Source organism: Heterodontus francisci, unplaced genomic scaffold, assembly GCF_036365525.1.
Source record: "Heterodontus francisci isolate sHetFra1 unplaced genomic scaffold, sHetFra1.hap1 HAP1_SCAFFOLD_1058, whole genome shotgun sequence".
NCBI lineage: Eukaryota > Metazoa > Chordata > Chondrichthyes > Heterodontiformes > Heterodontidae > Heterodontus > Heterodontus francisci.
Window position 1 is genome coordinate 51,926 of NW_027140163.1, and position 13,132 is coordinate 65,057.

The 13,132-nt window shown below is 41.6% G+C and overlaps 1 long non-coding RNA gene across 2 annotated transcripts; it reads right to left on the reverse strand.

The window, feature by feature from the left end:
- LOC137358974 (uncharacterized) lies at positions 1-9,105 on the reverse strand. Of its 2 annotated transcripts, none has more exons than XR_010971385.1 (3): positions 9,017-9,105; positions 4,457-4,540; positions 1-1,343 (listed from the first exon to the last, which is right to left on the reverse strand). It is a non-coding gene; the product is annotated as an uncharacterized lncRNA (long non-coding RNA). The 2 variants fall into 2 exon arrangements; XR_010971384.1 differs by having other exon boundaries at positions 2-1,343; positions 4,461-4,540.
- Between the last annotated feature and the right edge of the window lie 4,027 nt (positions 9,106-13,132).

The window sequence follows — 13,132 nt, forward strand, 5'->3', positions numbered from 1 at the left end:
CTCTTCATGTGACCAATCAGAGAGCTGCTGAATTCACCAATCCGGAGACGCCAAGGAGATGAGGGCGGAAAATAACGGCGCGAAATTGTCAGACTGCAAACGATTTTTCAAATTTGAAAATCCCGCCAATATATTTGTAAAACACAGAGCGGCTTCAATATAGATCATCACATTTATAGGTAACTTGGTTTTACCGCAAATATTTTAAAATCTTTTTCATATTGTATTATTCTACATGTGGTAACAATTTCCAGATTCACTTTCACATTCCACCATCTATTCGGGTTTACTCTCTATCCTTTTTGAAACATTCTATAACCAGAGGACAGAAAGCCTCTTTCACAGCATTCTGTAACCATTTCAGCTCAATGTTCCTAATGATACCACATCACTGATTATAGATTGATCCCTATTGGTGAGAGACAACAGCGGAGTGTATAATCTTAGTGTCAGGTGTCAAAGAGTGAGACTGAGGGTTCCCACACCACCGGGGTTTCTAGATAATGTACTGATTACTTATTGAGAACAAACTTGATCTCGGGATATGAGTGACTGAGAAATGATGCCTGTGCGTTAAATCAGATTTTATTATCGAAATACAGCAAAGGGGCCGAATATGAACGCGTCCGTGAACAAAGCTCACAAATAGTCAGTAATTAATGATCGGGACATTATTAAGTAGAGACAGGAAGATCACACGGGCAGTGAAACTGTATTAACCAGAATCTGTGGGATTAAAACAGAGATCACAAAGGCAGTTAGAAAATACTTGGTAAAAATATCAAAACAAATTGATATTATAGAGATAATGTTGTAGCTTTTTGAGAGACGTTGTGGGTGGCTCTTAAAGGTCAGAACTCGCATTTTATACACATCCCCAGAGCTCGATGTTAATGAAGGATGGGGTGAAAACCATGTTCGTGATTGGCTGGTTTACAATGATGTCAATTCTTGAGATTCTCTATTTATCTGATTGGTTACTCTAGATAACCAATCAAATTTAGTGCTCGGCGAAGCCACAATATTTCACAGCAGTCAGCTCAGTCCATTGCTTTTGCCTGTCACCTATCCACCGATATCCCTGACTTTCTCACTCCCTCTGTTACTGTCTCTTCAACTGGTTCAGTTTTGTTGGCACCAGCCCGTCACCTTTTTCATTCTGCACGGATTATTCCTCCGCACTTCAGCTTACTCACAGAAGACAAGGTGGCCGAGTGATTAAAACGATGAACTGCTAATCTGTTGTGATCTGCATGCGTGGGTTTGAATTCCATACTCCTTGTTTCTGAATGTTTAAAATAAGAGCACCGGCTTCGTGTTCCATTCGAGTGCTCTGGTTCTTTCTAAACAAGAAATACGGATGTGTAAAATAAACACAGTGACGGTGTTGTAGTGGAGTATTGCATCCAGTTCTGGTTATTTGAGGGTTCAGAGGAGATTTATCAGAATGTGTGAAGTCGGTAGAGATGGATTTGTTCTCCATTGAATCAACAACATTGAAACAGTTGAAGAGACAGTAACAGAGGGAGTCAGAAAGTCAGGGATATTGGTGGATAGGTGACAGGCAAGATCAGTGGACGAGCTGACTGAAGGGAGATTTACAACAAGTGTGAAACATCATGACAAGTGAGACAAGGAGAAACAGTTCCCATTCGCTCATTGTACAAGGACATAGTAACAGAAATTGAGGATTTGGGGCGAACACTGAGTGAGTGGTGATGATCTGGAACTCACTTCCCACAAGGGAGCTGGAAGTAGAGACAATCAATTACTTCAAGAGATGATTGAATCAGCATTTGAAGGAATTAAACTTGCAGAGTTACAGGGATAGAGCGGTGGAGTGAGTGTGACTGGATTGCCCTGTCGAGAGCTGTCATGGACTCGATGGGCCAAATAGCCTCCTTCCGTGCTGTAAATAACTCTATGTTTACTATTCGTTTCAGACTGAATACTGATCAGTTTAAAGGCTATTTTAAATCTATATTTATTCAAGAAATGATAAATTTCCAGGAGACGTACATGGATGATGAGAATCATTTTATAAATTGCATTGACTTGTTCAGTTTTAAAACTGTTTTTTTTTGTATTTTGTCTGTGTGTAGCTTGTACTCTGTCCCCGTCAGTTCCTGGTCTGTGAGTGTTATTTTATTTCATTCTCTGTTATCTGAGTGAGGGTACAATCTTTACCCAGAGCGCTGTTTGTGAACTGAACTTTACCTATCTCCCTTTTTATTATTATTAAACAAAGATCTGCACACTCTTGTTTCTGACTGAGAACTCATTTATTAGTTTAAAGGACATGTCTTGTTTAACATAGATTTCATTGAAAGAAAATTGAAGCTCAGCATTGTGGGAGATACACATGGATGATGAGAGTCTTTTGTAAGTTTTAATTTGGAAATCACATTGATAATTTTTATGTTATAAAATGAATCTGTATGATACCAGAATTGAGGTCTGACCTGCAGTAGAGAACTCAGGTCAACTGCTTGGAAAGCAGATATTCTCAGCACTATACCACCATCACTATGTGAGTTTAATGTAGGTAAATGAGTACATTATTCTGTAACATTTATTTTCTGTTATGTGACTATGTCTGGTTCCAGTTCATCATGTCAGCCTCTGGTACTCTGTATGAGGTGGGATTAATGTGGTGTATGTCAGTTTCTGGGACAGCCTGTGAGTGTGAATATACTTCTGTATCCATCAGTCTCTCAAACTGAATGTGAGTGTGGATTAATTCATTTATCATCCGTCTCCGCAACTGACAGTGAGAATGTGATTCATTCAGTATCTCTCTGTCTCTGGTATTGTATGTGAATGTGTTGTTTATTCTGTGTTTTTCTGTGACTGGTAGAGTTTGTGAGTGTGGCATTCATTCTGTACCTGTTAGGAAATATTATTGAATGGCATTGTGGACTCAGTGTTTTTTAGGCACTCCTACTCTGTGTGAATCAGATTTTTACTGTGTCTGTCTGTTTCACGTCATGGAATTGATTATGGGATGCATTATATAGCTATCAGTCTCTGGCTGTGATAGATAGATAGATAGATTTTTGATCTACAAGGCAGTAAAGGGTTATTGGGACAGCGAGGAAAGTGAAGTTAAGCACAATCAGATCAGCCATGATCATACTAAATGGCAGAGTAGGGTGGAGAGGTCAAATGGCCTACTCTTGGTCATATTTGTTATGTTCTTAAGATCTTCTCTTACTTGACATGATTGTGGGCCACATTGTGTATCTTTAAATCTCTGGACCAGAATGTGTGTTTGGAATTCATTCCTTGTGTAGTGGGTGGCACAGTGGCGCAGTGGTTAGCGCCGCAGCCACATAACTCCAGGGACCCGGGTTCGATTCTGGGTACTGCCTGTGTGGAGTTTGCAAGTTCTCCCTGTGACCGTGTGGGTTTTCGCCAAGTGCTTCGGTTTCCTGCCACGGCCATAAGACTTGCAGGTGATAGGTAAATTGCCCCTCGAAGATAGGTGGTCGGGAATATGAGATTACTGTCGGGTTAGTATAAATGGGTAGTTGTTGGTCGCCACAGACTCGGTGGGCCGAAGGGTCTGTTTCAGTGCTGTATCTCTAAATAAATGTATCTGCCTCTGAGGGAGTGTGCAAGTGTAAGATTAATTCTGGAGCAGCCAGTGTGTGTACTGTACATGCATGTTGGATCCATTCAGTATATGTAAATTATGGGTATGATATGTGATTCATTCTCCATCCATTAGGCTCTGGTACCCTGTTTCAGTGTCAGGTTCAATTTGCATCTCTGTGATGTCTGTGTGATCCTTCAGTACTTAATATGTACCTCAAGCATTCTGTTGGCTACTGTTAAATATTTTCATCTATCAATATTTTTTTCCTTGTGTTTAATATAAAATAGGAATTAACTATTTCATAGCTGTCTATTTTGTTCAATTCTTGTACATGAGTTGTGAATTGGTATCCAATTCCTTTCTCTGCCAAATTAATTGTGAATGTTAATCTTTCAATCTGATCCATGACCTGGTATGTACAGTCAAATTACACCATTTTGTAAAAAAAAAGAATGAATACTGTATGTTTCTGTCTGACCCTTAGTGACATGTTTGGACTGGTTTGTAATCTGTAGCTCAGTTGATATTGTGGGGGACTTTATTGGGATTCATTCTGTAGCTTTCAATCAGATAAATTTTGCCTGTTCTAGTTAAGATATCTTATTTGAAATGTAGTCAAATTGACAGTGTATTTAAATCTGATAATGAGTGTGTTTTTAGACTGGGTTTGATGTATCTACCAGTCAGCTGGAGTGAAATAGATACAACTTCAATCTCTCCTGCTCTGCTTGACTGTTGGATTGAAAATGTGTCTCTTGATCTTGGGATGAGTGTGGGTCTGACTACTTCTTTTGTTTGTTACAGTGGAAATGATGAGCTGGCTGTGTCACTGTGCTTTGTGAGTGATACTGTATCTACCTACTGTGTGTTGGAAGAAACTGGCTGCACTTTTCCTTGTGTCCAGGAGTCAGGACTTTCATTCTGGTTCCTTCAAATGTTTGCCTGCAGCAAGAAAAAGTAATTCTTATACTTGAAGAAAGGTCAGTGAGAAGAATCACAGAATCATTACAGTGCAGAAGGAGGCCATTTGGCCCATCGTGTCTGCACCGGTTCTCTGAAAGAGCAACTCCCTCAGTTCCATTCCCCTGCCTTCTCCCCATAACCCCACCAAATTCTTCCCTTTCATAAAACTTTCTAATTCCCTTTTGAATACTTCAGTCAAACCTGCCTCCATCAAATTCCAGATCTTAACCACTCGCTGCATGAAAAAGATTTTCCTCATGTACCTTTTGCTACTCTTACCAAATACTTTAAATTTGTGCCATCTCGTTCTTGATCCTCTGAGTGGGAACAGTTTAGTTTAGAGATACAGCACTGAAACAGGCTCTTCAGCCCACCGAGACTGTGCCGACCATCAACCACCCATTTATACTAATCCTACACTAATCCCATATTCCTACCACATCCCCACCTGTCCCTATATTTCCTTACCAGCTACCTATATTAGGGGCAATTTATAATGGCCAATTTACCTCCCAAACTGCAAGTCTTCTGGCTGTGGGAGGAAAGCGGAGCACCCGGAGAAAACCCACACAGACACAGGGAGAACTTGCAAACTCCACACAGGCAGTACCCAGAATTGAACCCAGGTCGCTGGAGCTGTGAGGCTGCGGTGCTAACCACTGCGCCACCCCTAGAGTTTCTCTCTATCCACTCTACCCAGACACCTCATGATTTTGAATACCTCTATCAAATCACCTCTCAGTCTTCTCTTCCCCTGGGAAAACAGTCCTAACTTCTCCAATCTATCTTTAAAACTAAATTTCCTCATCCCTGGATCCATTTTCGTGACTCTTCTCTTTACTCTCTCCCATGCTGTCAGGTCTTTCCTCAAGTGAGGTGCCCAGAATTGGACATCATACTTCAGCAGAGGCTGAATTAGTGTCTTACAGAAGGTCAACATAACTTCCTTGCTCTTGTACTTTATTCCACTATGAATGAAGTCTAGGATGCTGTATGTTTTATTAAACACATTCTAAACCTGTCCGGCCACTTTCAATAACTTATGCGCATACACACCTCAGTCCATCTGCTCCTGCTCCTCGAATTATACCCTTTATTCTATACAATTCCTCCATGTTCTTACTACCAAAATGAATCACCTTACATTTCTGTGCATTGAACTTCATCTGCCACCTGTCTGTCCATTCCACCAACTTGTCTATGTCCTTTTGTAGTTCTACACTATCCACCTCACAGTTCACAATGCTTCCAAGTTTCGTATCATCTGCATACTTTGAAATTGTGCACCAAGGTCGAGGAGATTAAGCTATATCAGCAAAAGCAAGGGTCCAAACACTGATCCCAGGGAAACTCCATCACAAGCTTCCTGCAGCCAAAAAACATCCATTAACCACTGCTCTTTGTTTCCTGTAACTCAGGCAATTTCGTATCTAGTTGCGACTGTCCATTTTACTGCATGAACTATAAGTTTGCTCACATGTCTGTTGTGTGGCACTGTATCAAACACCTTTTGAAGATCCATGTACACCACATCAACAGCATTGCCCTCATCAATCCTCTCTGTTAACTGCACAAAAGACTTCAGCTATTTGGTTAAACATGATTTTCCCTGAAGAAATCCATGCTGCTTTTCCTTAATTAACTCACATTTAGAGTCATCGAGTTCGACAGCACATAAATAGGCCCTTCAGCCCATCATGTACATCAGGTACCTAAGTATTCTCATCCCATTTTCCAGCACTTGGTCAGTATCCTTGTACACTATGGCAGTTCAAATGTTCATACAAATACTGCTTGAATGTTGAGGGTTTCTGCCTCTACCATCTCTTCAGGCAGTGTGATCCACATTCCAACCATCTTCTGGGTGAAAGCATTTTTCCTCAAAGCCCCTCTAAACCTCCTGCTCCTTGCCTTAAATCTCTGTCCCCTGGTTATTGACATCTCTGCTCAGGGAAAAAAAAATTCCTATCTCTGCTTCTCATAATTTTGTTTATTTTTTTTATTTAAAGATACAGCACTGAAACAGGCCCTTCGGCCCACCGAGTCTGTGCCGAACATCAACCACCCATTTATACTAATCCTACACTAATTCCATATTCCTACCACATCCCCACCTGTCCCTATATTTCCCTCCCACCTACCAATACTAGGGGAAATTTATAATGGCCAATTTACCTTTCAACCTGCAAGTTTTTGGCATGTGGGAGGAAACCGGAGCATCCGGAGGAAACCCACGCAGACACAGGGAGAACTTGCAAACTCCACACAGGCAGTACCCAGAATTAAACCCGGGTCGCTGGAACTGTGAGGCTGCGGTGCTAACCACTGTGCCAGCCAAGTCAGGTTGCCCCTCATCCATCTCTGCTTTAATAGTCCCTGTGACTATTGATTTTGCCCCCAATTACTTTTTCTCTATGTTTTTCCAACACTGAATTTAAACTAACTGGCCTGCAGTTGATAGGCTTATATTTACACCCTTTTTTGAAAAATTCCGCAGTTCTTTATCACCACCACCGAGTCTAAGGAAGAGTGGAAAATTATGTCCAGATCCTCTGTGATTTCCACCCTCACTTCCCTCAGTTTCCTTAGATGCATCTCATCTGGCTCTGGTGCTTTATCCACTTTAAGTACAGACAGACTATCTAACATTTCTTCTTTATCAATTTTAAAACCCTTTAATATCTGACTTACCTCCTCTTTCAACATTACCAAGGAAGAAGATGCAACCCAGCCAAAGACAGATGCAAAGTATTCTTTTAATACCTCAGCTTTGCCCTCTGCCTCCATGTGTAAATCCTCTTTCTGGTCCCTAATCGGCCGCACTCCTCCTTTTACCACCTTTTTACTATTTATATGCTTATAGAAAACGTTGGGATTTCCTTTAATGCTCGCTGGCCGTCTCTTTTCATCTTCTCTCATTGCTTCTCCTATTTGTTTTTTTTTCACTTCCCCTCTGGACCTTCTATATTCAGCCTGGTTCACAGTAATATTTTCTACCTGGCATCTCTCAGAAGCACACTTTTTCTTCTTTATCTCAATCTCTACCTCTTTTGCCATCCAAGGAGTTCTGGTTGTTGGTTTTAATTTTCCCCTTCAAGGGAACATACGTCGACTGTGCCCGAACTATCTGTTCTTTGAAGGTAACCCAATGTTCATCTACCTGCTTTACTGCCAGCTTTTGACTCCAATTTATTCGCCCCAGCTCCATTCTTACCCCATTGAAGTTGACTTTCCCCCAGTTAATTATTCTTACCTTGGATTGCTCTTTGTCCTTTTCCATAGTCAACCTAAACCTTATGATACAATGATCACTATCCCCTAAATGCTCTCCTACTGATACTTGATCCACTTGGCCCACCTCATTCCCAAGAACCAGGTCTAGCAGTGCCTCCTTTCTCGTTGGACTAGCAACATACTGTTGTAGAAAATTTTCCTGAACACACTCTGGGAACTCCTGCCCTTTACACTACTATTATCCCAGTCTATGTTTGGATAATTAAACTCTTACATTATAATTACCCTATAATCTTTGCACCGTGCAGTAATTTCCTTGCAAATTTGTTTTTCCATGTCCTACCCACTAGCTGGTGGCCTATAGATAACACTGATCAATGTAACTGCAGCTTTTTTGTTCCTTAGCTCCAACCAAGTTGATTCTGTCCTCGACCTCTCTGGGACATCCTTTTTCTCCAGCACTGAAATACTCTCATTAATCAATACTGACAACCCTCCCCCTTTATTTCCTTTCATATCTTTCCTGAATACCTTGTATCCAGGAATATTTAATACCCAGTCTTTCCCAGTCTCTGTTCGAGCCACAACATCAAATTTGCACATGACAATCTCCGCCTGTACCTCACCATCTTATTAACCACACTCCGTGTGTTCTCATCCATGTACCCTGATTCAGACTGTATTACATTCTGCCTCACTCTGACCCCACTTAATATCGTATTATTCCCGATTCTTGTGCGATGAATCTCCCCCAGTATTCTGTACATGTCGGTATTCCTCTCTAATACTTGCTCCTGGTTCCCACACCCCTGACAATTAACTGACATGATACAAAAGTAATCAATATAATGTTTTCAATAATAATCATTATGAACAATCGGAAAAAGAAAACCAGCAACACAAATAGTGTCTGTCTCCTGCAACACTCTGCTTCTGCTGCCCACCTGTTTGCAGCGGTTTTGCGACAGTTTTGCGACAGTTTTGCGACATTCAGAAACAACCCACACCCCGCACCGCTCCATGAATCGGACTACCCGATGGAGTCGTCACCTCTCCCTTCCCCCCACCGGCTCACTCCATGTTCCGGGACCAGTTTCTGCTCCACAATCTCCGACTCCCGCTGAACTTCCCCGCTATTCAATGTTAATCTCTGAACACATCTGCAGACTCGCTCCCAAACCTGGTGTTGCTGCTGGAAGCAGATGTTGTTTGTTCACTTACCCCGGGACCCGGATGTCTCCATTCGCACTGATTTAAACAATCTTCCGCTCACTCACTGAATGACGCTCAGAGACAGTGTTGGGGAGAGGGGAGCGCATGCGCTCTACGCTTCATTATGACGTCGCAGTGGGCGGAGCTATAATGCGCTTGCGCAGCTCTCTGCAAGAATTGAGCGTTCAAAACTCAATGGGAACTTTTCCCATTTCACCCTCATCAATGTGTGAACAATGAAACTGAACATGGGGTTAGGGTGGAGGGAGGGTGGGGAGGGGTGGAGGGAATCTATAACCTAGAAAGCCGGGAGCTGATCCCATTTAGATGTTCAAATTGCCGTCTCTCCCTGCAGGGTGTTTGTTATTATTGAGACCCTCCTCTCAAAACAATCGACAGAAACATGGGAGGAAGGAGGGAGTCGGTGTGTTTGCTGGGACCTTGTAGAATTCATTTCAGTCAGCAAAGGTTTGTCTAACCGGAGTGAAACCCGCGGTCAATGTGAGTAATACCGAATGGTGATCTTCATCGTTTCATTCTAAACAAGAGAGACACGGAGCTGCCGCGATTATACTGGACACACAAACACAGTGACAATAGAGCCCGTCCCAGAGTTTCAGCTCCCGATTGTTAAATGTCCTCATGTACACAGTCTTTGCTGTGAATTTTCAGGGCTCAGTTGCCGATTCCTATTCCTGTATCCCTTAAACACACGGAACCAGGAGATCCTCACACTCCATTTTGAAAGATTTATTGACAGGAATTTTTCCAAACTTTGGCTGAGTCGATCATAACCTGCTGTTCAATCATAGTATTATTCAAGGAATTAATGAGACATTCTGTTCACTACTTGGGTCTTGAACTCGGTTTGAGCAGATCAATAAGTGAAAGGTTCAGCATTTTTCCAGATATAACAGACAGAGCTGGATAGAGGGACTCAGGGTTAATCCTGCACACACAGGACAGTTTGAGTGACAGTCACACAGGGACGGGAACTCCTCTCGATTCCGTTTCCTACTCACCCAACAAGGACAGTTGGGGACTGACTGAACATCCAACTCACTATAATTCAGTACTGGAGAAAGACAGAGGCTTGTCCACTCCATCTGTCCTTACTGTATCTGGTACATTATGTGAGGGAAAGTGTTCCAGTACCTCTCACTCTCAGACAGCAACTGACATGCGTTCAGACAGACAGTGTTAGTCTTTCACTTACCATGAATAGGCGCCTCTCCAAGAACCTGTAAATCCAATATCCCGAAGCAGCTGTTCTACTCAGAACTTGGTCATGGTAGGAGAACCCCAGGAGGACAGTGGAAACACTTCAGAGATGTCCTCAAATCATCCCTCATTTGGGAAGACATTGTACTCTTCAGGGATATTTGTCAGGAACATGCAAAGGTGAACTCGACGCAGCGAAGACAGCACCCACACCTCCAACGCAGTCATTTACCTGACCCTTCCAGCAACACCAGTCCCTGATATGACAGAGTCTGCAGATCATGCATTGGACTTATCAGCCATTTCAGAACACATCAAACTGGAGTGGAAAAAAGTCATCCTTGATCGCGAGGGACTGTCTGAGATGGAAGATAATAAATAGGCCAATATAATGATCAGCAATAATAATGAACTGGAGAGGGAGGAGATCGAGTGCAGGGAGATAGAATAGGGAGGGGAAGTGGCCTGTGACGTTTATATAATGTAACACATTGACAGAGATCCTGTTCTATTTGGTACACGAATTATTCAAGATAGAAAAATGTAAACTGCTCTCTCGCTGACATATTGTACCAGAGACAACCTCTCTATTATTTCCAAACTCAAAACAGGGCCAGATTATCAACAAATACTGTATTTCTCACTGAACCACTTTTAACTGTTGGACTCTCTGCAGATTCGCAGGACAAGGCCATTCAGATATATTTTCAGTCACGAAGAGATTCATTCTGATGACATTAAGCAGAGACTATCAGATGTTTAACTTTCATCCCTCAAACACTCGGATTCACTTTTACACTTCGACGAGATCCGTTTGGACAGTTTAGGAGCCGCCCCCTCACCCCTTCCTCCGCTTTATTCCGACCATCTTCCAGTCTCAGTGTCACACACGTTACCATTAATTTGCTTTTGATCAATATAATTCAAAGGTTGTTTGCAGCGAAAATCATTGAAATAATGATGACAGTGATTTGTACAAAATATCCCATATCCATCCTATCACCATGATTACAAGCAGGCAGAACCAGGGGAAGGAAAAATCTGCTAACAGAGACTATTATTTTTGACATCAGTGCTGAGTTAATAAAGGACAACCAGTACGGATTTGCTCAGGGCAAATCATGTGCGACTAACATGATTGAATTCTTGTGGTTGAAGTTACCGAAGGTAGTACAGTAATTATTGGATATATGCTCTTCCAAAGGCATTCAATCAAGTAGTGAACAACAGACTTACATGGAGAATAGAAATGCATGTTAAAATTGACACTGGTATTCTGAGATGGTAGTTGGTTAAAGGAGAGGAGGCTACTCTGTGAACTTGTCTTAATTACACCTTCTCCTTTGTTATCTCTTGCCCCAACCCCGCTTTACTTGCTTATAAACTTTCACAATTCTAATATTTGCTCGTTCTGAAGTAGGGTCACAGACCTGAAACGTTAACTCTGCTTCTCTCTCCACAGAAGCTGCCAGACCTGTTGAGTATTTCCAGTATTTCTTGTTTTTATTTCAGGATTCCAGCATCCGCAGTATTTTGCTTTTATTTTAGAGTTTATTAGTGAACTGATCCTTTTTGCTTACTGGGCAGAACTATGCAGTGGAGTGACGCAGAAAACTGTACGAAGAACAATGTTTTTAACGGGCCCACAATTTCGAAGTTTAAGGAGGACAAAATACACAGCAATGTATGCATATAGTAAAGAGCTGTAAGTTTCAGGTAGATTTACCTGAACAGAGGTGAGACAGCGAATACCCAACCTGTCTCACCTTTAGATTCCTGACCAAGATAGACCTACAAGGTACAAACTCAAGTTATGTGACCAAGTCAGAGAGTTTATTAGGCTTAACTAAGATGTACAAAGTTAATACTTAACAATGGTAATAGATATTCAGTAACACACAACACCCGTTCTTGTTTCTGTGCTTGCTGCCGCACGGACTTCTCTCCTTCTTCATCCCTTGCTGTGTTTTTTTGACTATATTCTATCTTCTCCTTTTAAGTATCAACGATCTTCTGTTGACCCCTCTCTAAGTGTGCTGACGATGTCCTGTAACACCCTTTCTTTTATCCTTCTTGTGGTGCAAGGATGTTACCATATTAGTTTTGAATTGTTCCAAGTGTCCTAATTGGTCCAGGTTGACATCACTGTTTGACACTAGTTAGTTAATGGTTGAATCTACACACAGTACAGATGTTTCCCGACTCTTTCTATTTTAGCAAGGATCTTAAAGGTTACATTCTTGCTGATCCCAGACATTTTTTTCTTTAATTCTGCCTTTATCTCATCTCTCTCCATGCAAGGAGTGCTGGTGACTCTCCCATTGTTCTCACAAAAAGGTTTAAACAAAGTATAGCCTTGAAAACACATTTCATAATAAAGCAAGCAACAGATCAAACAGACTTCAATATATTGATGTACAAAGCATATCATTAATCCTATTATTTTAGCTGTTCTTATTTGTCACAAACGTAAAATATGTCACGGTCCATCGCGCCCACTTTGTGGATTCTCCTCCAGCGACATGACTTGCCTTTTTTTTTCCTATGGCTACGTGCATCTTCCACACAGACACATCTCTCAACATGACATTTTAACATAGTTCAGTGAAGATGACCGTCATGCTTCACAATCCAACCTTAACATTGCAGTTCTTGCATAAATGTAAGCCATGAAAATACTCTAAACTTTACACAGCGGTGAGCAGTGTTCAGGTGATACAGAAAATCTGGTGCGTTGAGCAGAGACAATCAGTTCATCTATCAAAGTCTCTTGATGTTATGCTCCTATCGAGACTACTTACAACACAACTATTCTTTTGTTATTGAAAAGCTTGGATAGATGGCTCTGGATTGTGTTATCTAAGTAGGTGGTTGTTTTCCTGACAGCAATGTGGATTGAGGGGA